Source organism: Rana temporaria, chromosome 12 (genome assembly GCF_905171775.1).
Source record: "Rana temporaria chromosome 12, aRanTem1.1, whole genome shotgun sequence".
Lineage (NCBI taxonomy): Eukaryota > Metazoa > Chordata > Amphibia > Anura > Ranidae > Rana > Rana temporaria.
In genome coordinates this window covers 87,682,212-87,708,964 of record NC_053500.1, presented here as the reverse complement: position 1 = coordinate 87,708,964, position 26,753 = coordinate 87,682,212, and positions in this window count along the sequence as shown.

Below are 26,753 nucleotides of genomic sequence, written 5' to 3'. Positions count from 1 at the left end.
TTGGATTATTGATGTTAGCGTAAAAAGGATTTGTAGGAATTCATTTCATTTAATCCTGGGAATGTTGTGGCATCGAGATGCTCGATCCACAGACATTCTTTTTGTAAAATGGTCCTATTCCAGTCTCCCCCCGTGGGTGTTGTGGAATTATTTCCAGAATAAAAAACCTTACGACAGAGAGATCATATCTGTGGTATAGTCCAATGTGACGCCCTACTGTTGTTAGTTTCCCTACATTTGAATCGTAAAGGTGATCACCCATACGTTGCCGAAATTCTCTAAAAGTCTTGCCTATATAAAAGGCTCCACAGATACAAATCATAAGATAAACAATACCCTTTGTGCCACAATTGGCAAAGAAGGGGGGGTAAAAATCTTCACCATTGGGTAATAAAAAATGTTCACCTTCCATCACCCACGGGCATCTAGGGCAATTGCCACATTTATAGGTGCCCCTGGGTGATGTATGTGTTGTATGTTCTGTGGTATAGTGACTCTTGGTCAATCGGTCGCGCAGTGAGTGGGCCCGGCGGAACACCATTTCAGGTTGTTGTTTGACATATTTTTTCAGAATATTATTTTCAGCGAGGATGTGCCAATTAGCTTGCAATATATTGCGCAATTCATTATGGTGTGCAGAGTACGTTGTAATGAATCGTACTGACTCATGTGTGCGTTTTTTTATATTTTTTGAGGGATCATACAGCAGGGAGTGTCTAGGTCGAAGGCACGCCCTGTTGTAGGCCCTTTTTAAATTAGTGTGGGTATAGCCACGGGCAAGGAGGCGGTCTCGTAGTTCGTCCGCCTGTCTTTTAAAGTCTGTTGATATCGTACAGTTTCTCCGCAACCGTAAGTATTGGGCGAATGGAATACTTCGAATAAGAGGTTTAGGGTGGGCACTAGAGGCATATAGAAGGGTATTACCCGCTGTTGGTTTTCTGTAGAGATCGGTATATAATGTGCCGTCAGCCTGTTTGATGACCGTCAGGTCCAAAAAGGGGACCTGGCTTTCATCAAACACCACCGTAAACTTTAAATTAAACTCGTTGATGTTGAGTATCTGTACAAACTCAAGTAGAGATTCACTTGAACCTGTCCAAATAATGAACAGGTCGTCTATGAATCGATACCACACCAGTATCTTGTCCATGAATCTACTGTATAGTTCACTTGCATTCAAAAAACGTTCCCACGCACCTAGATATAGGTTTGCGTAGGCTGGGGCACAGGAGGTGCCCATAGCCACGCCCTGGGTTTGTAAAAACAGTTGGTCATTAAAAGTAAAATGATTTTTGGTCAAAATAAACAATAACAACTGTAAAACAAAATTCACTAAAGGCCAGGAAGTGTTCTCCTGTTCGTAGAGGAAAGAGCCAGCCATCCTGACGCCCTGCTCGTGGGGGATGCTTGAGTACAAGGCCTCTACATCCAAGGCCACGAGCAGGGCGTCAGGAGGGACTTGGATTCCCTCAATGTGTCTTAATAGATCCGAAGTGTCTCTGATAAAGGACGGAAGACTGGTCACATGTGGCATAAGAAAGGCATCGACAAACCTACTAGCATGATCTGTAAGCGAGTCGATGCCTGAGACAATCGGTCGTCCAGGAGGCTTTTGTAAACTTTTGTGGGTTTTTGGGAGGGCATAGAAGGTAGGAAGGCGAGGAAACTTAGGGACAAGATACTCAAGGGTGTCCTTCTCTATTAGGCCTTGATGGTAGGCCTCAAAACAAATTGTCTTAAGTTCAAGGGAGAAGGAGTCGATAAGGGTGGGGGAGATACGACAATACCAATGGTGGTTGTTTAATATGGATAGGCACATCTCCTGATAGAATAAATGTGTCATCAAAACAATGTTCCCCCCTTATCTGATTGTTTAATCACGATTTTGGGGTTCTTTTGTAAGGTTTTCAGGGCTTTAGTTTGATTCTCAGTTAGGTTTGGAGTGGCCTTCTGCCATTCCTGACGTTTAAGGTCACGTATTGTGACCTGTACGAAGGACCAGATTGAGGGACAGGTCATTAAATCCGGAAACTTCCTAGACGGAAGGCGGAATAATTTGGGGGAGGAAGGAGGGGGAGGACATAAGGATGGAGGCTCCTGGGATGGGCTGGAATCTGGAGTAGGAGAAGGCTCCATTTCTTCTGGGTTACTCTCATCGTAAAGGAGCATGAGATCGCGGAGCGCACGGAACTCAGCCACTGTGAATTGCTTGGTGCGCTCCGCGAGCTCATGCTCCAACCTCACACGAGTTCGATCATTATCAAAAATGAATTTATATGTCAAATTCCGAGCAAAGAGGTACAAGTCTTTAATTGTATGTGTTACTTTAAGGGGGTCGAGTGGGCAAAAGCCCAACCCTAGTTGTAAGACTGAAGACTGATCCTCAGATAGTGCATAGGGGGTGAGATTGATGATATTCAATTGATTATTTTGAGGGGAGTGGGTTGTAGTGGAGTTGGCAAGGTTTGGGTGGGTTTTAGGACGAAAGTGTCCAGGTTTCCTTGTTGTTTCTTTAGGTCTAAAAAAATAGTCTCGTCACTGATTTTAGTATATCTGTTGGTCATTAGGGCAGTATTCAATACCTTGGGAATAGCACCATGTAATGACGTGGATATTGCTAGATTTTCTGTGGGTAGATTAGTATCGACTAGGTCACCTGCTGTAGGTACACGCTTTTGAGTACTTTTCAGGGCTTTTTTATCTTTTTTAGTTAGAGGTGGCTGGGGAGGTGTGGCTCCACCATATCTCAACCTCTTACGGGTGGAAATAGTCCCTGGAGTACTCGGAAATCGTGTACCACTAGTCTGGGAGGCCATTGAAGAAATTGATGAGTCAGACTCAACTTCAGTATTAGGATTGCCAGGGTGTCTATTACGGTTAGGGTTTCTCCTGCCCGTTGGGCCAGAGGCCCACTTATAGGCGTATCCCTCAGTATAGGCGGTCTTGTCTTTGTTGAACTTGGTCTGTTTTTGGCAGATAATGTCTTTGTTTAGGGTTTCCAAACGCAGTTTTAATTCTTTCCACTTATCGGCGAAAACTTGATTGCCGTTTAAGTGTGAAGATTGTATGTTCATGCCTTCAATTTCTTTGTCCAATATTTCTTTGTCATATCTTGGGTGTATTGTGTCACTAAAGTTTTTATAAGTTCAGTGCTACAGTTCAAAAGGGTCTTTTCCCAATTTTTTTTAAATTCAGGTGTGGGATCTTTTATGGTAGGGAAAATTTGTACCCGTAGCCAAATAGGGCAAATATTTTCCAACAGATATCGCCTAAAAAATTCTATATGCCAATATAAGTGTGACTTTCGTTTAAGAAGAGCATACATTTTCAAAAAATACGTTTTTAAATCATTTTCAAGTTTATGTGTATTAAGGCAAGATGTTTGAATAGTTGACATGAAACCAGTCCAATCAGTGCCGAGAATCTCCATCATAAGATTAGGAGAGGGGGCGGGGGGGGAAGGCGAGATCCAGTCTGGGCAAAAGGCCAAAAAACTCAATAGTATAGCCAAGCGATCACTTTACAGAGTGATGGGGTATGGTAATTAGAATTTAGAGGCACTCAAGGGGTAAGCAGAGTCCTGCTCCAGGGTAAGGAGATAGGAATTAGGGAAAGGGAAGGGGAAAGGGGAAGGAAGAGGAACCCTGCTTATGAGAAACGGGTGTGTTATCCACCCAATTGATAATTGAGAAAAAAGGGGAGAGTGTCGCCTCTTTTAGAATAAAGATACAAAAAGTAACAAGGTGCCTACATCCCATTTGATATGAAGAATAATGTGACAAAAATAGTTTGACGACATTTGGCTGCTTGGGGCCAATGTGTGTCAGTATTTAGGTCGAGGGAAGGGGGGAGGGATTTTGGAAGGGACTTTTCGCGGCACTGATAAAGACAATCTGATAAAAAATATCAATATTTATTTAGCAAAAAAGAAAATAAGTATAATACAAAGACAATTTAAGAACAAACCCCACATTTCACAACAGAAAGCAAAAAACAGACTGTGTCTTAATGTAAGGAATCGATGACCTCGACCGGTTTTGCGGTGATTTACCGCTTCTTCAGGAGGAAATTCCTTTCTCTTCTAAAAAGTATGCATAAACATATAAATAAACAAGCAGAATATACAATATGTGTATACATTGTGTACAATTCAATACAATGCGTTGTATAGTGGAGCCGAGCACTCACCCAGGTTGGTCATATGATCAGACGTGGAGCCTGGTATAAGCCTTCCGTGGCGCGTGGAGGGGGATATTTTATTTAGACGGGCTCTATTAAGGTGAGGAGTAGAATAAATCAAATATACAGGGAATGGTCAGTTAATTATTGAGGTGTGGGTCACCAGTGAGTGGAAGGAAGTGTGTGTGGGTGACGGAAAAAGGGGGAGGGTTGAGGGGGGGGAAAGAAAGAGGAAAGAGAGGGATAGAGGGTAAGAAAATTGGGGAAGGGAGGAGGGGGGGTGAGGAAGGGAAAGGTTGTTTGGGGAGGAGGAAGAAAAAAGGGGGGGAGGGGGGGGAGAAAGGAAAGTGGGGGGAAGGGGGGGGGGTTGGGAATTGAAATAAATAAGGTTAGGATTAACGTGAAAGGGGGAAAGGGGAGGGGGGGGAGGGAAAGAGGAAAGGAAAGGAAAAGGGTGGGGGGAAAAGAAAGGGGGAGAAGGGGAAGGGAGAATAGGGGGGAGAAAGAAATGGGGGGGGGGAGGGAAAAGGGATAATTGAGGATGAGGGTAAACACTTGGTTAATAATATCAAGGGAAGGATGGGAAAGGGAAAGAGAGAGGGAAGGAAAAACAGGGGTAGAGGAGAAAAGAAAGAAGAAGGGGGAAAGGAAGAAGGATCAGCGAGGGCTAGTGAAGTGGTGCATAAAGTGTCTGGACAGGGGTAAAAGGGGAAGAAGGGGGGTGTGTAAGGAAGGGGGGGGGGGAAACGGGTGTGTGTGGAGTGTGTGGGGTGGAGGAGGGACAGGGGAGGGAAAAAGAAAGGGAGGGGGAAGGGAGGGGAGGGGAAAAGTGGGGGAACAGGGGAGTGGGGGTTTGTTTAAGAGGGGAAAAAGGGGGGGGAGGTGTTGGATAAGGGAGATGGAGGAGGGGGAGAAGGGACGGGGGAATGGAAGGGGCAGTGAGAGGGCTAGTAAGGATCATAAAATTGGTGACCTTGATAGGGAAACATCAGCATATACAGGAAGTGCATTGTTATATACAGGGATACATGGAAATGTGAAGGTGGTGAATGGGAAAAGCCCATCAACAGACACGTCAGTGAATTAGAAGAATCCATCACCAGGGTGACCAACCAGCAATACACACTCCCCAAGGGTCCTTACCAAGACTGCAACAAAGGTACGCAGATTACTGGGGCACAGAGAACCGGACAATAATAGCCTTGTGTGTACTATCTCACAATGCCAGGGTAAAGGCAAGCGTTAGGCACTCGATCCAACTGAGGAGTCCAAAGGAGGGAGTTTTTAGCCATAAAAATGATTAAAGGGTCAGTAGGAAAGGAGCCTTTGTAATTAGGCATAAATCTTACTCACCTAGGCTCAAGAGTGTCCACGTGTGTCCCCAGGGAGAGCATCCGTGCTAACTCACAGAAGCGGCTGTGTCAGCCGCTTTTGTAAGCATCCCTGGACGGCGCGTGACGTCATCAAATTGCGACGCCGCCGCCGTCCAACGTCCCACCAATCCCAGCACATGAGTGCGTGGGTGTGCAGCTGCTGACCCAATGGCACAACGCCAGGTCATAGGCTGCAAGCAGAGAGCTCCAATTGGTGCTCTCTGCCGGAGACGACACTCCACGCGCCAATCAAAGGGAAGGAACCATGTCCAAGGCCCGATCAATCAACCAGGCTGTCAGAGCTCCAGAAAACGCACCGTATTATAAACAAAAAATACATAGACATTTACATTGCATGGACAGCGATGAACAAGATCAGTACTGAATACATATAAATGGCGGGGGATTAGTCCACCACAATGCTTGGCTATTGATTCAGAGTTCAAGGTTTATTTTTGCCAAGACGGGGTGCTGGAATAGCATCAGACATTAACCCTTTAGTGTCCATATATGTGTATATATTGAGGCAAAATAAAGCCTCCAAATTGATGCCACAACCTATTTAAAGATGGATGGCAATTAGGACATCAACAAGGGAGGGCAAGGAAGAGGGGGGGGGGGGGGGGGAAGGGAAGGGAGGCGGGGAACAAAAAGGGGGGGGTTGAGGGTAAAGGGAAGGGACATAAGGGATCAAGAGAAGAGGGGGGAAGGGGGCAAGGGGAGGGGTGGGAAAAAGGGGGGGGTATGGAAACTGGGAGAGGATCCATTATTGGATTATTGATGTTAGCGTAAAAAGGATTTGTAGGAATTCATTTCATTTAATCCTGGGAATGTTGTGGCATCGAGATGCTCGATCCACAGACATTCTTTTTGTAAAATGGTCCTATTCCAGTCTCCCCCCCGTGGGTGTTGTGGAATTATTTCCAGAATAAAAAACCTTACGACAGAGAGATCATATCTGTGGTATAGTCCAATGTGACGCCCTACTGTTGTTAGTTTCCCTACATTTGAATCGTAAAGGTGATCACCCATACGTTGCCGAAATTCTCTAAAAGTCTTGCCTATATAAAAGGCTCCACAGATACAAATCATAAGATAAACAATACCCTTTGTGCCACAATTGGCAAAGAAGGGGGGGTAAAAATCTTCACCATTGGGTAATAAAAAATGTTCACCTTCCATCACCCACGGGCATCTAGGGCAATTGCCACATTTATAGGTGCCCCTGGGTGATGTATGTGTTGTATGTTCTGTGGTATAGTGACTCTTGGTCAATCGGTCGCTCAGTGAGTGGGCCCGGCGGAACACCATTTCAGGTTGTTGTTTGACATATTTTTTCAGAATATTATTTTCAGCGAGGATGTGCCAATTAGCTTGCAATATATTGCGCAATTCATTATGGTGTGCAGAGTACGTTGTAATGAATCGTACTGACTCATGTGTGCGTTTTTTTATATTTTTTGAGGGATCATACAGCAGGGAGTGTCTAGGTCGAAGGCACGCCCTGTTGTAGGCCCTTTTGAAATTAGTGTGGGTATAGCCACGGGCAAGGAGGCGGTCTCGTAGTTCGTCCGCCTGTCTTTTAAAGTCTGTTGATGGAATACTTCAAATAAGAGGTTTAGGGTGGGCACTAGAGGCATATAGAAGGGTATTACCCGCTGTTGGTTTTCTGTAGAGATCGGTATATAATGTGCCGTTAGCCTGTTTGATGACCGTCAGGTCCAAAAAGGGGACCTGGCTTTCATCAAACACCACCGTAAACTTTAAATTAAACTCGTTGATGTTGAGTATCTGTACAAACTCAAGTAGAGATTCACTTGAACCTGTCCAAATAATGAACAGGTCGTCTATGAATCGATACCACACCAGTATCTTGTCCATGAATCTACTGTATAGTTCACTTGCATTCAAAAAACGTTCCCACGCACCTAGATATAGGTTTGCGTAGGCTGGGGCACAGGAGGTGCCCATAGCCACGCCCTGGGTTTGTAAAAACAGTTGGTCATTAAAAGTAAAATGATTTTTGGTCAAAATAAACAATAACAACTGTAAAACAAAATTCACTAAAGGCCAGGAAGTGTTCTCCTGTTCGTAGAGGAAAGAGCCAGCCATCCTGACGCCCTGCTCGGCGTCAGGAGGGACTTGGATTCCCTCAATGTGTCTTAATAGATCCGAAGTGTCTCTGATAAAGGACGGAAGACTGGTCACATGTGGCATAAGAAAGGCATCGACAAACCTACTAGCATGATCTGTAAGCGAGTCGATGCCTGAGACAATCGGTCGTCCAGGAGGCTTTTGTAAACTTTTGTGGGTTTTTGGGAGGGCATAGAAGGTAGGAAGGCGAGGAAACTTAGGGACAAGATACTCAAGGGTGTCCTTCTCTATTAGGCCTTGATGGTATGCCTCAAAACAAATTGTCTTAAGTTCAAGGGAGAAGGAGTCGATAAGGGTGGGGGAGATACGACAATACCAATGGTGGTTGTTTAATATGGATAGGCACATCTCCTGATAGAATAAATGTGTCATCAAAACATTGTTCCCCCCCTTATCTGATTAATGGATTAACATTGACCAACATTGAACAAAGGATTTGCAGTTAGATATTGTAATTTTCAAGCCTTCAATCCGTTTCGTACCAGTCCCCGCGTACATGAGCACATCATTACCAAAAAATAAAAATAACCAGACACAAGAAAAATAAAAAAAATAAACCGACATCACCACCCTCCATCCAAAACCACCATTTGGTAGTAACTCAGACCGTGCAAGTTTCCCCATCTTCCAGCCACCTATCCCATACACTGGAGAACTTCTGTGGTCGCCCCCTATGGACATAGATCATCCTCCTGTATGCAAGAGTGATGTTCACCTCCCTTTTCCACTTCTCTAAGGTTGGGGCCCTGGTCTGCATCCAGGCCTTGGCCACCACCTTCCTAGCTAGGAATAGTATTTCACATATAAAAATAGTCTGATATTTGTCTACCTCCACATCTGGAGACATAATTTCGGTTCCATGCCCACCGGGGATCCCATGTTGTCATGAAGGAATTGCGTCACCTGTAACCAGTAGGCCTGTACGTCCGGGCAGTGCCACAACAAATGATAAAACGAGCCCGCAGTTGCGGCACACATGGGGCACCCAGGGTTTCTTGTGGGTTGGAACTTTGCCAGTCTCATGGGTGTTAGATATGTGCGGTGAATTATATACAATTGTGTTAGTCTATTCGAGAGTTTGGGGGATGACGTCTTAACTCCCTTTAAAATCTCTCCCCAGTCAGTGTCTTCTATATGTCCTATATCCTGTTCCCATTTCACCTTAGCCATCTGCGACACCCTGCCTACCCTACTCAGTTTGATAGTATAATATAGATTAGATGTGAGTTTGGCTAAATCAGCCCCGAAAATAATGTCTAGCACCTGCGGGCACCTTAAATCTACTTCGACCAGGTCCAACTGTGTTCTAAGTGCATGCCGAAGCTGTAGGTACCTGAATAGGAATTGTGGCGGGAGGGAAAACTCCTCCCTGAGACTCGAGAAGGACTTAGGTCCGGAGTCGTTCAGAGACAAAAAAAGTATCCCATAAGCCGCCCAGAGCCCTGGGTCCGGCACCGTACCCAATTCGGGCAGACATCCGTTTTTCCACAATGGTGTATGGGAGTGTAGATGAGTCCTGTCCTGTTTTTTAAGGGCTATATCACATACTTTTTGATGGTGCAGTAGCATATCCGCACCAAAGCGCGAAGACCTACACCCCCCGTGTCCCGTCCTGAATATTGCCTGTACCGGAGTATGGAATGGGCTGCCTGGTTTGTTACATAATAACGACCTATACATCTGTGCCTCCGATGTATTAAAATAATAAAGATGGGACAGTTGCGACGCTATATAGTAGTCCTGAACATCTGGAAGGGAGCATCCCCCCTCCAGTGTAGGGTTCTTAAGTATGTGCCACGCCAGTTTATGTCGGCCCGAGCCCCATACAAAAGAATTTAGAATTGCTTCCATCTGTTTGAACACTTTTAATGGCATGTATAAGGGGGCATGCCAGACCATATACAAAATCTTAGGCAGCAAGATCATTTTTACTAGATTTATTCTACACATAACCCCCAGGGGCAACCTAGCCCATGCCTGGGTTCTAGCTTTAATAGTGGCAAATAGGGGCTGATTTACCAAGCCTTTGCTCCATGACTCATGGAGCAAAGGCAGGCGTAGCAGCCGTTTTGACATTTACTAAAGAAATACGCTGCTAGTGCAGTGTATTTCCTTAGTTACTAAAGTGCTCAGTGCGCCCAGGAGAGGGCGCATTGAGCACCACTATAGACCTGGCGCACGGCACATTGAAATGTAAATAGCGGGGATTTGGGCGGGAGATTATTAGGGGGGGAGGTGGGGTGCTGCGGGGGAAGTGTAGTGACATGTAGTTGAATGTGTGTTGCGGGCCGAATTGAAAGTGAAAGTGACTTTTGAAAACCGATCCCCGTACGCTTGCACAGTGCGCCTGAACCTCAGGAGGTTCATTTGCATACTGGGCATGCGTACAGAGAAATTTCGGAGATTCCCGCGCGCCTTGTCAGTACCCCGGGAAAATCTTGGTAAATACCAAGCGGCGTAGCTGTAAGCTGTAATTCCTGTGCGTGACGTGGCGCACGGGAATCTCCGACCTGTTTTCAGCCTGCGCTGACCATGAAGGGGAACTCCGCGCCAAATTTCAAACAAGAAACCGGCGCGGGTCCCCCTCCAGGGGTACATTAGGCTCTTAGGCTTGGTCTGGAACGTAAGGGGTTAAACCCGCGCCGAAAACCAGCGTGGGGTTCCCCCCAGATCCAGACCAAACCCTCATCCCAAGCACGCAGTCTGGCCGGACAGGAATGGGGGTGGGGACCAGCGAGCGGCCCCCCCTCCTGAGCCATACCAGACCACATGCCCTCGACATGGGGGAGTGTGTGCTTTGAGGGAGGGGGGCACTGCCCCCCCACCCCAAAGCACTCTTGTCCCCATGTCGATAGGGACAAGAGCCTCTTCCCGACAACCCTGGCCGTTGGTTGTCGGGGGTATGCGGGCGGGGCTAATCGGAATCTGCGAGCCCCCTTTAATAAGGGGGCCCCCAGATGCCGGCCCCCCACCCTATGTGAATGAGTATGGGGTACATCGTACCCCTAACCATTCACCTGGGGGGGAATGTAAAGTGAAAAAAACACACCACACACATTTTTAAAATAATTTATTAGTCAGCTCCGGGGCCCCCCCTTTCTTCTTTAGCTCTTTCACAAGGGGGGGTGTCTTCTCTCCCGATCTTCCGCCGAGGCCCTGGGCTTCGCCGATTTCTGCCGGGGGAGGGCGCCATCCCTCTGTCTTTTCCGGTGCCTTCCGCTGGGGCCCCCCCAACCCATTTAAGCTCTTTTACATTAGGGGGGCATCCAGACTTCGGCGACTCCTGCCGGGGGATGGCGCCTATCCCCCGGTCTTTCCGTTGCCTTCCGCCAGGGCTCCGGTCTTGTTCCTCGTCTTCTGCCGGGGGTGCGCCAAGCCCTCGGTCTTTTCTCTGCTGTCTTGGCGTTCCCTCTTCTGCCTGTCTCCCCCGCGGAGCCCAGGGCTTTCTTTCCGCTTTCTTCTCTGTTCCCTCTTCTGTCCGTCTCCCCCGCGAAACCAGGGCTTTCTTTACGCTTTCTTCTTCCTTTCGATGTTGACACGACGAGGTCCCGCGCTGAAATGCCGTCTGAGCGGTGGGCATTGACTTATATAGGGCAATGCCACCATGTGACCTCAACCCATGTGACATCACATTCCCTGGGCATGATGGGAATGTGATGTCACATGGGTTGAGGTCACATGGTGGCATTGCCCTATATAACTCGATGCCGGACCTCGTCGTGTCAACATCGAATGGGGGAGAAGACAGCGGAGACAAGCCCTGGCTCCCGCGAAGGAGCCAGGCGGAAGGCAACGCAGAAGCCCGGAGGGTGACGCCCTCCGGCGGAAGACAGCGGAGAGAAGCTCTGGCATCCGCGGAGGAGCCAGGCAGAAGCGGAGGGCAGCGGAGAAGCCCGTGGGTGTCGCCCCCCGGCGGAAAACAGCGTAGAAGCCCGGGGCCCCTCCCCAAATGTAAAAGAGCTTTATGGGGGGGGGGGCCCCGGCGGAAGACGGCGCAGAAGCCCACGGATGTCGCCCCCCGGCGGAAAACAGCGTAGAAGCCCAGGGGAGGCTGGAGCACCCCCCCCCGGCAGAAAGCAGCGAAGTCCAGGAAGCCCTCCCCGAATGTAAAAGAGCTTTATGGGGTGTGGGGGGCCCCGGCGGAAGATGGTGCAGAAGACCGGGGGGTAGGCAAAGCCCGGGCCCCCCCCCCCCGAATGTAAAAGAGCTTTATGGGGTGGGGGCCCCGGTGGAAGACGGCGAAGCCCGGGGCCCAATGGGGTGGTGGTGGGGGGCCCCGGCAGAAGACCCACAGCTGACCCCTCCAGGGGTACATTAGGCTCTTAGGCTTGGTCTGGAACGTAAGGGGTTAAACCCGCGCCGAAAACCAGCGTGGGGTTCCCCCCAGATCCAGACCAAACCCTCATCCCAAGCACGCAGTCTGGCCGGACAGGAATGGGGGTGGGGACGAGCGAGCGGCCCCCCCTCCTGAGCCATACCAGACCACATGCCCTCGACATGGGGGAGTGTGTGCTTTGAGGGAGGGGTGCACTGCCCCCCCACCCCAAAGCACTCTTGTCCCCATGTGGATAGGGACAAGAGCCTCTTCCCGACAACCCTGGCCGTTGGTTGTCGGGGGTATGCGGGCGGGGCTAATCGGAATCTGCGAGCCCCCTTTAATAAGGGGGCCCCCAGATGCCGGCCCCCCACCCTATGTGAATGAGTATGGGGTACATCGTACCCCTAACCATTCACCTGGGGGGGAATGTAAAGTGAAAAAAACACACCACACACATTTTTAAAATAATTTATTAGTCAGCTCCGGGGCCCCCCCTTTCTTCTTTAGCTCTTTCACAAGGGGGGGTGTCTTCTCTCCCGATCTTCCGCCGAGGCCCTGGGCTTCGCCGATTTCTGCCGGGGGAGGGCGCCATCCCTCTGTCTTTTCCGGTGCCTTCCGCTGGGGCCCCCCCAACCCATTTAAGCTCTTTTACATTAGGGGGGCATCCAGACTTCGGCGACTCCTGCCGGGGGATGGCGCCTATCCCCCGGTCTTTCCGTTGCCTTCCGCCAGGGCTCCGGTCTTGTTCCTCGTCTTCTGCCGGGGGTGCGCCAAGCCCTCGGTCTTTTCTCTGCTGTCTTGGCGTTCCCTCTTCTGCCTGTCTCCCCCGCGGAGCCCAGGGCTTTCTTTCCGCTTTCTTCTCTGTTCCCTCTTCTGTCCGTCTCCCCCGCGAAACCAGGGCTTTCTTTACGCTTTCTTCTTCCTTCTCTTCCATTCGATGTTGACACGACGAGGTCCCGCGCTGAAATGCCGTCTGAGCGGTGGGCATTGACTTATATAGGGCAATGCCACCATGTGACCTCAACCCATGTGACATCACATTCCCTGGGCATGATGGGAATGTGATGTCACATGGGTTGAGGTCACATGGTGGCATTGCCCTATATAACTCGATGCCGGACCTCGTCGTGTCAACATCGAATGGGGGAGAAGACAGCGGAGACAAGCCCTGGCTCCCGCGAAGGAGCCAGGCGGAAGGCAACGCAGAAGCCCGGAGGGTGACGCCCTCCGGCGGAAGACAGCGGAGAGAAGCTCTGGCATCCGCGGAGGAGCCAGGCAGAAGCGGAGGGCAGCGGAGAAGCCCGTGGGTGTCGCCCCCCGGCGGAAAACAGCGTAGAAGCCCGGGGCCCCTCCCCAAATGTAAAAGAGCTTTATGGGGGGGGGGGCCCCGGCGGAAGACGGCGCAGAAGCCCACGGGTGTCGCCCCCCGGCGGAAAACAGCGTAGAAGCCCAGGGGAGGCTGGAGCACCCCCCCCCGGCAGAAAGCAGCGAAGTCCAGGAAGCCCTCCCCGAATGTAAAAGAGCTTTATGGGGTGTGGGGGGCCCCGGCGGAAGACGGTGCAGAAGACCGGGGGGTAGGCAAAGCCCGGGCCCCCCCCCCCGAATGTAAAAGAGCTTTATGGGGTGGGGGCCCCGGTGGAAGACGGCGAAGCCCGGGGCCCAATGGGGTGGTGGTGGGGGGCCCCGGCAGAAGACCCACAGCTGACTAATAAATTAATTTATAAATGTGTGTGGTGTCTTATTTTTTTACATTTTTTTCCCCCAGGTGAATGGGTAGGGGTACAATGAAAACGGAGAAAGCCTGCAGCCCCCCCTAATGTAAAAGAGCTTAAAGGGGTTGGGGGGCCTCGGGGGATGGCGCCCTCCCCCGGCAGAAATCGGCAAAGGCCAGGGCCCCGGCGGAAGAGAGAAGACCGGGAGAGAAGACACCCCCCTTGTGAAAGAGCTTAAAGAAGAAAGGGGGGCCCTGGAGCGGACTAATAAATTATTTTAAAAATCTGTGTGGTGTATTTGTTTTACTTTACATTTTCCCCCAGGTGAATGGGTAGGGGTATGATGTACCCCTTACTCATTCACATAGGGTGGGGGGCCGGCATCTGGGGGCCACCTTATTAAAGGGGCTCTCAGATTCTGATAAGCCCCCCGCCCGCATACCCCGACAACCAACGGCCAGGGTTGTCGGGAAGAGGCTCTTGTCCCTATCGACATGGGGACAAGAGTGCTTTGGGGTGGGGGGGCAGTGCCCCCTCCCTCAAAGCACACACTCCCCCATGTCGAGGGCATGCGGTCTGGTACGGCTCAGGAGGGGGGGCGCTCGCTCGTCCCCACTCCTATTTCTGTCCGGGCCAGACTGCGGGCTTGGTCTGGATCTGGGGGGGACCCCACGCTGTTTTTTGGCGTGGGTTTAACCCCTCACATTCCAGACCAAGCCTAAGAGCCTAATATACCCCTGGAGGGGGACCCGCGCCGGTTTCTTGTTTGAAATTTGGCGCAGAGTTCCCCTTTATCCTGGTCCTGTCAGGGGGGGGAAGTGCCTGATCGTCTGTTCATACAATGTATGAACAGCGATCTGTCATTTCCCCTAGTCAGTCCCACCCCCCTTACAGTTAGAACACACCCAGGGAACATAATTAACCCCTCCCTCACCCCTAGTGTTAACCCCTTTCCTTGCCAGTGACATTTTTATAGTAAGCAATGCATTTTTAGAACATTGGTCGCTAGAAAAATGCCAATGGTTCCAAAAATATGTCCGCCATAATGTATAGTAAGTACTGATAAAAATCGCTGATCGCCGCCATTGCTAGTAAAAAAAAATATATTAATAAAAAAGCCATAAAACTATACCCTATTTTGTAGACGCTATAACTTTTGCGCAAACCAATCAAACGCTTATTGCGATTTTTTGGAACCAAAAATATGTTGAAGAATATGTATCGGCCTAAACTGAGGGAAAAAAATATTATTTTTAGATAATTTTGGGGATATTTATTAAAGAAAACAGTAAAAATGATTTTTTTTTGTAAAAAAAAAATGTCGCTCTATTTTTGTTTATAGCAAAAAAAAAAGAAAAAACGCAGAGGTGATCACATACCACCAAAAAAAAATCTATTTGTGGGAAAAAAAAGGACGCCAATTTTGATTGGGAACCACGTCGCACGACCGCGCAATTGTCAGTTAAAACGACGCAGTGCCGAATCACAAAAACTGTCACGGTCATTGATCAGTAATATGGTCTGGGGCTCAAGTGGTTAAAAATTAACAAAACACTAAAGTTAGCCCAATTTTTGGCGATAATGTGAAAGATGATGTTACACCGAGTAAATAGATACCTAACATGTCACGCTTTACTATTGCAAACACTCATGGAATGGCGCCAAACTTCAGTACTTTAAAATCCCCATAGGCAACGTTTTTTTTTTTTTTCAGGTTACCAGTTTATAGTTACAGAGAAGGTCTAGTGCTAAAAGTATTGCTCTCGCTCTAACACACGCGTCAATACCTCACATGTGTGGTTTGAACGGTGTTTATGTATGTGGGCGGGACTTACGCAAGTCCCGCCCACATATGTAAACATCGTTCAAACCACACATGTGAGGTATTGACGCGTGCGTTAGAGCGAGAGCAATACTTTTAGCACTAGACCTCCTCTGTAACTCTAAACTGGTAACCTGAAAAAAATGTGCGCGTTCGCTTCTGACTGGGAGCTACTAGGGACAGGGGCGTTTTAATTTATTATTATTTATTTTTGTTACGTAATAATTCACTAAGACCTCCCCTTCAGCCTGGAAAGCATAAGTTCAGGGGAAAAAAACACAGCTCTCATGCTTTCAGCAGCCATTGCAGCGTTGTTCCTGCATGTGAGATGAACTGAGCATGCTCAGGCACTTAGAATTTTTTTTCGTTCTTTTTAAAGGGTGAAAATCACTTGGATGTCTCTGAGCATGCTCATAGAGCGTGGGTGGGTTAGTAATTTAAGGACATCCTTACCAGGTGTAATCACTTACAAGCTCACCCAAACTAGAGACTGAAATTTGTTCATGTGATTTCAATTGCTTCATTAGAACACATGTTATAAAAAGCAAGGATTGAGCAGTCCTCAGCTGCCCTGAGAGGGGCAGGCTGCCAGGAATGTTATTGCTAAACAGGGATGTGTTTTGGAGCATGTTTTTTGTTTATTTTTAAATGATGTTCACTTTGATGTATTTGTCTCTGCTGCCTTATTTTGAAAAATATTTCTGAAGATGTTGGGACGGTTAACCTATGTTTATTTTGATTTTTTAAATGTATTTATGTTTGCGTGTGTTTTGTTTGTTTGTTTGTCTTTTTTGCTTTCCTTGTTTTGTTGACCAATAAAAATTACTTTCAAATTTTGAAGTTTGTTTTTTGTTACTTTTTCATGCTACATATTTTGACAGCTGCAGCTGAAATAGGTTTGGCCTAACAAATTAGGTGTGATTTTTGTCTAAGCTTCTTTCCTGGTGTGTAATCATGAAAAGTTTGCTGCCATGTTTAATCTCCAGGAAATTAAAGACAAAGTGGTAAGTATTTTTCTTTTTACTGCAGTGGTCCTCAGCCCTCAAGTACCCCCGACAGGATTTATCTTATCAAGAATTGCTGTCCAGACTGTCTTTTTTAAAGCACATGTGCAAGATGAAGGAAAACCTGAAAACGTGGCCTGTTGGGGGGGGGGGGGTTATTGGTGGACAGGCTTGAAGTGCTGATTTACAGCACTGTGCTTAAATCTAGCGCAAGGCAATCCTATTCTAATTGTGGGTGTTTGAGGGAAGCCAAGTGAGTGTTAGAGCCCCTGCTTGTGTTTTTTTGGGTTGAGCTTTGTGTCCCTTTTCTTAAAATTGGCTTCACTTCCTGACACACAGCTGAACAGGAAGTGAGGTTAAAACCCTACCAATGTCTTTTCTTGGGGTCAATCTAACTAGTGTCCCCATTAAGCAAATTGCACTGCTGTGTACACCCCAAATGATTATTTAGTTTGGGATTTAGTAAAGGCAAAGCCACTCTGCAGTACAAGCTTAGTTGCTGAAAATCAGAGAGGAAGCACTGATGGTTTTAACATCCAATCCTGTAGAAGCAAAGTTTTTTTGTTTTCTTCCTTGCTTGTCCACTTGTAATGCAAAGCGGATTTGCCTTTAGTAAATGGACCCCCAAAGTCCAAGATCCCTAATAATTTGGGGTGTACACAGCAAAATGCAATTTCCATAATGGGAAACTATTTAGATTGATCTGTGTCCCCAACAAAAGACATTAGTAAGGTTTTACCCTCACTTCCTGTTTGGCTATGTGACAGGAAGTGAATGAATTTGAAGTAGAAAGTGACAAAATTTGTGAGGTGTCTTCACCCTATTAGGGGTGCAGGCATCCCCCAAAAATGAGCAGATAATACTTATTTGCAAATTAAGAAAATTGTTTATTTAACATTGGGTGGTGTTTGTGGGGGGCCCTAACACACTCATACATATTAGCAACGCTGTATTCTGGCCTATTGGCATGGTTATATTTTCTTAGGCCTCTCAATAAAACTCTCTGAAATTTGTGCTTAAACTAGAACTATAATCAACACTTTTTATTTTCTTTAATTTTGGATAGAGTGAGGGAGGGTTATAGGCCCTGTCAGTTTATTTTGTATTATCTGTGTCTAATTGGGGAGATTTGCCTTCCCTTCCTGCCCCATAGCCAAACAGGAAGTGAGAGAAAAACTATGCAAATTAAGGGAATCCAGTGCCCCCCTCCCCCCAGAACTAGTGTGTGTGTCCCCTGAAAATTCCTGGGCGGGTCATACAAAAACAGGGTGTGGCCTTGACAGGAAGGGGTGGGTCATTTTTCTATTAGGAGGTGCAGAAATGTAGTGAGGCCTAGGGCAGCACAAAACCTAAATATACTACTGCATATTAGGGCTTATTTAGACCGAAACCGATTTGCAGCATGTTTTTATAGTGTGGGAGGAAACCCACGCAGGCACAGGGAGAACATGCAAACTCCAGGCAGATGGTGTCACGGGCAGGATTCGAACCAGCGACCCTTTTGCTGCTAGGTCAAAGTGCTATACACTACACCACTGTGCTGAACGAACATGATTGCAGCTGAAAGCATGAGATCTTTCTTTTTTTTCCAATACCATGCTTTCCAGCCTTATTGATCCCGCCTCTCTCCATAAAGAGGACCTGTCACACACTAGTCCTATTACAAGGGATGTTTACATTCCTTGTAATAGGAAGAAAAGTGATCCAAAATAAAAAAAAGGGACAAAAAAGTGCAAAAAGAAAAATATTAGGTAAAAAAATAAAAAATAAAATAAAACGCCCCTGTCCCTAGTAGCTCGCACTCAGAAGCGAATATGCATGTAAGTCCCACCCACATATGTAAACACCATTCAAACCACACATGTGAGGTATTGACGCATGCGTTAGAGCGAGAGAACTAATTCTAGCCCTAGACCTCCTCTGTAACTCTGAACTGATAACCTGTAAAAAAAAATCAAGCATCGCCTATGGATATTTTTATGTCCCGAAGTTTGGCGCCATTTCATGAGTGTGTGTAATATTAAAGCGTGACAAGTTAGGTATCTATTTACTCGGTGTAACATCATCTTTCACATTATCCCTAAAAATTGGGCTAACTTCACTGTTTTGTTATTTTTTAATTCATGAAACCGTTTTTTTTTTTTTTTTTGGGCCAACAAAAAAAAGGCGTTAGAAAAATTATTGCGCAAATACTGTTGGAAATCAAATAAAAAATGACCGCCACTTTATTCCCTAGGGTGTCTGCTAAAAAAAATATATATAATGTTTGGGGGTCCTGAGTAATTTCCCAGGAACTAAATATATTTTTTACATGGAGGAGAGAAGTGCCAGAATAGGCGCGGTATGGAAGTGGTTAAAGTGAAATAATAAAAGTGAAATATTCCTTTAAATTTCATACAGGGGGGAGGGGGGGTACACGCATGTTTCCCGTGCTTAGAACTGTCCCTGTACAAGATGTCATTTATGAAGTGAAAAAAAAAGTAATTTAAAAATACTCATGGCTATAAAGAATACAGTCAAAAAATGTGCGGCGGTTCCCCCAAACTAAATTACCAGGCCCTTCAGGTCTGGAATGGATATTAAGGGGAACCCCGCCTTAAAAAAAATGGTGTGGGGGTCCCCCCAAATATCCATACCAGGCCCTTCAGGTCTGGTGTGGATTTTAAGGGGAACTCCACCCCAAATTAAAAAAAAATTACGGACGGAGAAGACGTCGGGCAAGATGGGGACGAGAAGACCCAAGAAAGAAGCAGAGGAAGAAACCCGAATGAAAGAAGAAGAACCGCGGAAAGAAGATTTTTTTAAAAGATTTGTCAAAAACCGGCTACTGTCATTTTAACACTTTTGACACTTTTCTTTTGGTGAAATGGTAGAGGTACAATGTACCCCATTACCATTTCACATAGGGGGGGCCAGGATCTGGGGGTCCCCTTTGTTAAAGGGGTCTTCCAGATTCTGATAAGCCCCCCGCCCGCAGACCCCCACAACCACCGGGCAAGGGTTGTGGGGATGAGGCCCTTGTCCACATCAACATGTTGAGGGCATGTGGCCTGGTGTGGTTCAGGAGAGGGGGGCCGCACTCTGTCCCCCCCTCTTTTCTGCGGCCGGCCAGGTTAACGTGCTCGGATAAGGGTCTGGTGTGGATTTTTAGGGGGACTCCACGGCATTTTTTTTTAATTTGGGGTGGAGTTCCCCTTAAAATCCATACCAGACCTGAAGGGCCTGGTATGGATATTTGCGGGGAACCCTACGTCATTTTTTTTTTTTTTTACGGCGGTGTTCCCCTTAATATCCATTCCAGACCTGAAGGGCCTGGTAATTTAACTTGGGGGAACCGCCACACATTTTTTTTTCTTTATGAATGAATCCCTTTAGAATTGCCGGGAGCCAACAATTCATTATTGCCGCGTGTGAATTTTAAATTACTTTTTTCCTTCAGAATGTCATTTTGTGCAGGGACAGTTCTAAGTGTGGGAAAAATGCGCTATTTCACATGCTGACTTTACACCCCCCCTAGGTACGAAATTTAAAGGAATATTTCACTTTTATTGTTTCACTTTAAGCATTATTAAATTCACTGCTCCTGAAAAAACAGCCATTTTAAAAAATAAAAAAACATTGATACATGTCCCCTGGGGCAGGACTCAGGTCCCCAAACACTTTTTAGGACAAAACTTGTATATTTGCCTTTAATATGAACACTTTTGATTTCTCCCATACACTTCTATAGGGAGTTCAGCGTGGCTTTACATATCACTTGCAATGCGCCGGCTGCTACGCTGGTTCATGTGCCTAATTAAGGCTTCACCCGGCGCACTAATTAAGGCTAGGGTTGAGCGAACCCGAACTGTAACTTCCTATAGGGGCAGTCAGCACTCTATAGGTGACTGAGTATTTCAACAGCACTACACCTGCCACACCACCTGTGTACCTGTGATATACTGTGTTTCTGTCAAGTACATAGTCAGGGACAGGTTCCTGAAATATTTTTCCTATAGGGGCAGTCAGCAATCTATAGGTGACTCTGTATATTTCAACAGCACTGCACCTGTCCCCTGTGATATACTGTCTGTGCAGTACATTGTTTAGTGCTGGCTTCCTGCTTATTGCTATAGGTAGAGAAATATATAGGTGAATCTCTGCCTATTTCACCAGCTTACACTATTTTTGTATTTAAAATTTCTCAAAATTAGGGCAAGACCCCAAATTTGAGAAATATATAGGTGAATCTCTGCCCATTTCACCAGCACTCCACCTGTCCCCTGTGATATACTGTCTGTGCAGTACATTGTTTAGTGCTGGCTTCCTGCTTATTGCTATAGGTAGAGAAATATATAGAGAGAAGAAACTAGGTTTGGGACTTTAAATGAAGCACACTGCTGAATTCAATGGATAGACTGATATATACATATTTATTGAGTTACAAAGGGGTATAGCAGACACATGATAAAAGTCGATAGATAAAATATTTATGAGTCTCAGCATGTAAGGTCTGGTCAGTGCAAAATAGTACCTAATATTTACAGTAAAGCATACATGGTAATGTATCGCAATGGTAGGTTACACTGAATGTCTACAGACAATACATTGTTGCAAAGAATACATCTCATGGTAGTAATGTCATAATCATAGATTTAATGTCTGGAAACCGATTCTTTAACGGTAGCAAAGTCAACAAAGTAACAGTAATAGCTGAGCCATTGAAATAATATACAGGTACAAATGATAAACCTATACTGTGACATCTCATTATGAAGAAGCTCTACGCGTTTCGTGGCTTGTACCACTCCTCAGGAGCAGAAATAGAGTATAGGAATGTCTATAATAAAAGAAATAGCCAAAATGATACATTGGTAATGGATAACATAATGGTAGCATCTAATATGTATTATGCATAAAAGAAATGGAGATGGAGGTTCATACTAGGTATGGTCTCATTTAAAGTCCCAACCTAGCTTTAGTTTAGCATTTCTTCTTCATAATACCGGGGATGGAAGCACACTGCTCAATTATCATATATATGCCTTAATACCACTGTGACCCATTTAACAGCCCATGTTTTCTTTTATTCTACAGTGAACAGATCTGTCAGTATAGGCTGGGCTTGCCTCCATAATTCCCGGGAACTACGACCCGTCCTGGAACCTCCCCCTCTCCTCCTCCTTGGAGGGGCGGGGTGGGTAGTCACTGCGGGTCGTCACCACGCATGCATGGTCAGCGTACGGCGTCCGATGTTGACGCCGTGACGCTCCCATCATTATCCATCTGCGTCTCAGTAAAGGGAGGATTTGGCGCCAAGTGCCGAGCGTGATGCGCCGCTCGGGCATTGGTGCCGCCCCTTCCTCCTCACGACGCTGCGGGGTGTTGACGGCTGTCATTGGTCCACGGCTATCTCATAACACCCCTCTGCACCGTCCTCACACTCCAGACTATCGTTCACGATACCTACACGCTACTTATGCTCCTTGCTGGATCATGTCATATTGGCACCCCAGCAGGTATTTACTTTACTTATATTATATTACCTATTCCTACACTCATACACTATACCCTGGTGTTTTGCTACACCACATGCTCACGGTTGTTTGTTTTTTTACCTTCTGCACTTCCTCCCTCTCCACATTACTGCTGTTCACCCCATCAGCTGTCACTTATTATTTTACTTAAATTCTTATTTCCACAGATAATCTTGGGAATTTGATCTAACCTTTTAAATTACGATTTCTACACATAGTCCAGCTGATGCTTGGTTATCCCACTATCCCTATTATTGTCTCTCGGTTCTGCTGCCGTGTCCCTGGTGTCAGCCGCCTTAGTTCCCGGGGAGGATATCGCCCATAGCCGTCTCTTACTATTTATACCAACCTACTTAATCCATTGCTATTTTACCATGCTACAAATAGGTAAGAGTGTTTGGGATCTTTTTGCTCCCCCTCTTTCTTTTATGCATAATACATATTAGATGCTACCATTATGTTATCCATTACCAATGTATCATTTTGGCTATTTCTTTTATTATAGACATTCCTATACTCTATTTCTGCTCCTGAGGAGTGGTACAAGCCACGAAACGCGTAGAGCTTCTTCATAATGAGATGTCACAGTATAGGTTTATCATTTGTACCTGTATATTATTTCAATGGCTCAGCTATTACTGTTACTTTGTTGACTTTGCTACCGTTAAAGAATCGGTTTCCAGACATTAAATCTATGATTATGACATTACTACCATGAGATGTATTCTTTGCAACAATGTATTGTCTGTAGACATTCAGTGTAACCTACCATTGCGATACATTACCATGTATGCTTTACTGTAAATATTAGGTACTATTTTGCACTGACCAGACCTTACATGCTGAGACTCATAAATATTTTATCTATCGACTTTTATCATGTGTCTGCTATACCCCTTTGTAACTCAATAAATATGTATATATCAGTCTATCCATTGAATTCAGCAGTGTGCTTCATTTAAAGTCCCAAACCTAGTTTCTTCTCTCAATCTATCGGGGATGGAGGTTCATACTAGGTATGGTCTCATTTAAAGTCCCAACCTAGCTTTAGTTTAGCATTTCTTCTTCATAATACCGGGGATGGAAGCACACTGCTCAATTATCATATATATGCCTTAATACCACTGTGACCCATTTAACAGCCCATGTTTTCTTTTATTCTACAGTGAACAGATCTGTCAGTATAGGCTGGGCTTGCCTCCATAATTCCCGGGAACTACGACCCGTCCTGGAACCTCCCCCTCTCCTCCTCCTTGGAGGGGCGGGGTGGGTAGTCACTGTGGGTCGTCACCACGCATGCATGGTCAGCGTACGGCGTCCGATGTTGACGCCGTGACGCTCCCATCATTATCCATCTGCGTCTCAGTAAAGGGAGGATTTGGCGCCAAGTGCCGAGCGTGATGCGCCGCTCGGGCATTGGTGCCGCCCCTTCCTCCTCACGACGCTGCGGGGTGTTGACGGCTGTCATTGGTCCACGGCTATCTCATAACACCCCTCTGCACCGTCCTCACACTCCAGACTATCGTTCACGATACCTACACGCTACTTATGCTCCTTGCTGGATCATGTCATATTGGCACCCCAGCAGGTATTTACTTTACTTATATTATATTACCTATTCCTACACTCATACACTATACCCTGGTGTTTTGCTACACCACATGCTCACGGTTGTTTGTTTTTTTACCTTCTGCACTTCCTCCCTCTCCACATTACTGCTGTTCACCCCATCAGCTGTCACTTATTATTTTACTTAAATTCTTATTTCCACAGATAATCTTGGGAATTTGATCTAACCTTTTAAATTACGATTTCTACACATAGTCCAGCTGATGCTTGGTTATCCCACTATCCCTATTATTGTCTCTCGGTTCTGCTGCCGTGTCCCTGGTGTCAGCCGCCTTAGTTCCCGGGGAGGATATCGCCCATAGCCGTCTCTTACTATCTATACCAACCTACTTAATCCATTGCTATTTTACCATGCTACAAATAGGTAAGAGTGTTTGGGATCTTTTTGCTCCCCCTCTTTCTTTTATGCATAATACATATTAGATGCTACCATTATGTTATCCATTACCAATGTATCATTTTGGCTATTTCTTTTATTATAGACATTCCTATACTCTATTTCTGCTCCTGACGAGTGGTACAAGCCACGAAACGCGTAGAGCTTCTTCATAATGAGATGTCACAGTATAGGTTTATCATTTGTACCTGTATATTATTTCAATGGCTCAGCTATTACTGTTACTTTGTTGACTTTGCTACCGTTAAAGAATCGGTTTCCAGACATTAAATCTATGATTATGACATTACTACCATGAGATGTATTCTTTGCAACAATGTATTGTCTGTAGACATTCAGTGTAACCTACCATTGCGATACATTACCATGTATGCTTTACTGTAAATATTAGGTACTATTTTGCACTGACCAGACCTTACATGCTGAGACTCATAAATATTTTATCTATCGACTTTTATCATGTGTCTGCTATACCCCTTTGTAACTCAATAAATATGTATATATCAGTCTATCCATTGAATTCAGCAGTGTGCTTCATTTAAAGTCCCAAACCTAGTTTCTTCTCTCAATCTATCGGGGATGGAGGTTCATACTAGGTATGGTCTCATTTAAAGTCCCAACCTAGCTTTAGTTTAGCATTTCTTCTTCATAATACCAGGGATGGAAGCACACTGGTCAATTATCATATATATGCCTTAATACCACTGTGACCCATTTAACAGCCCATGTTTTCTTTTATTCTACAGTGAACAGATCTGTCAGTATAGGCTGGGCTTGCCTCCATAATTCCCGGGAACTACGACCCGTCCTGGAACCTCCCCCTCTCCTCCTCCTTGGAGGGGCGGGGTGGGTAGTCACTGCGGGTCGTCACCACGCATGCATGGTCAGCGTACGGCGTCCGATGTTGACGCCGTGACGCTCCCATCATTATCCATCTGCGTCTCAGTAAAGGGAGGATTTGGCGCCAAGTGCCGAGCGTGATGCGCCGCTCGGGCATTGGTGCCGCCCCTTCCTCCTCACGACGCTGCGGGGTGTTGACGGCTGTCATTGGTCCACGGCTATCTCATAACACCCCTCTGCACCGTCCTCACACTCCAGACTATCGTTCACGATACATACACGCTACTTATGCTCCTTGCTGGATCATGTCATATTGGCACCCCAGCAGGTATTTACTTTACTTATATTATATTACCTATTCCTACACTCATACACTATACCCTGGTGTTTTGCTACACCACATGCTCACGGTTGTTTGTTTTTTTACCTTCTGCACTTCCTCCCTCTCCACATTACTGCTGTTCACCCCATCAGCTGTCACTTATTATTTTACTTAAATTCTTATTTCCACAGATAATCTTGGGAATTTGATCTAACCTTTTAAATTACGATTTCTACACATAGTCCAGCAAATGCTTGGTTATCCCACTATCCCTATTATTGTCTCTCGGTTCTGCTGCCGTGTCCCTGGTGTCAGCCACCTTAGTTCCCGGGGAGGATATCGCCCATAGCCGTCTCTTACTATCTATACCAACCTACTTAATCCATTGCTATTTTACCATGCTACAAATAGGTAAGAGTGTTTGGGATCTTTTTGCTCCCCCTCTTTCTTTTATGCATAATACATATTAGATGCTACCATTATGTTATCCATTACCAATGTATCATTTTGGCTATTTCTTTTATTATAGACATTCCTATACTCTATTTCTGCTCCTGACGAGTGGTACAAGCCACGAAACGCGTAGAGCTTCTTCATAATGAGATGTCACAGTATAGGTTTATCATTTGTACCTGTATATTATTTCAATGGCTCAGCTATTACTGTTACTTTGTTGACTTTGCTACCGTTAAAGAATCGGTTTCCAGACATTAAATCTATGATTATGACATTACTACCATGAGATGTATTCTTTGCAACAATGTATTGTCTGTAGACATTCAGTGTAACCTACCATTGCGATACATTACCATGTATGCTTTACTGTAAATATTAGGTACTATTTTGCACTGACCAGACCTTACATGCTGAGACTCATAAATATTTTATCTATCGACTTTTATCATGTGTCTGCTATACCCCTTTGTAACTCAATAAATATGTATATATCAGTCTATCCATTGAATTCAGCAGTGTGCTTCATTTAAAGTCCCAAACCTAGTTTCTTCTCTCAATCTATCGGGGATGGAGGTTCATACTGGTTTGGTCTCATTTAAAGTCCCAACCTAGCTTTAGTTTAGCATTTCTTCTTCATAATACCGGGGATGGAAGCACACTGCTCAATTATCATATATATGCCTTAATACCACTGTGACCCATTTAACAGCCCATGTTTTCTTTTATTCTACAGTGAACAGATCTGTCAGTATAGGCTGGGCTTGCCTCCATAATTCCCGGGAACTACGACCCGTCCTGGAACCTCCCCCTCTCCTCCTCCTTGGAGGGGCGGGGTGGGTAGTCACTGCGGGTCGTCACCACGCATGCATGGTCAGCGTACGGCGTCCGATGTTGACGCCGTGACGCTCCCATCATTATCCATCTGCGTCTCAGTAAAGGGAGGATTTGGCGCCAAGTGCCGAGCGTGATGCGCCGCTCGGGCATTGGTGCCGCCCCTTCCTCCTCACGACGCTGCGGGGTGTTGACGGCTG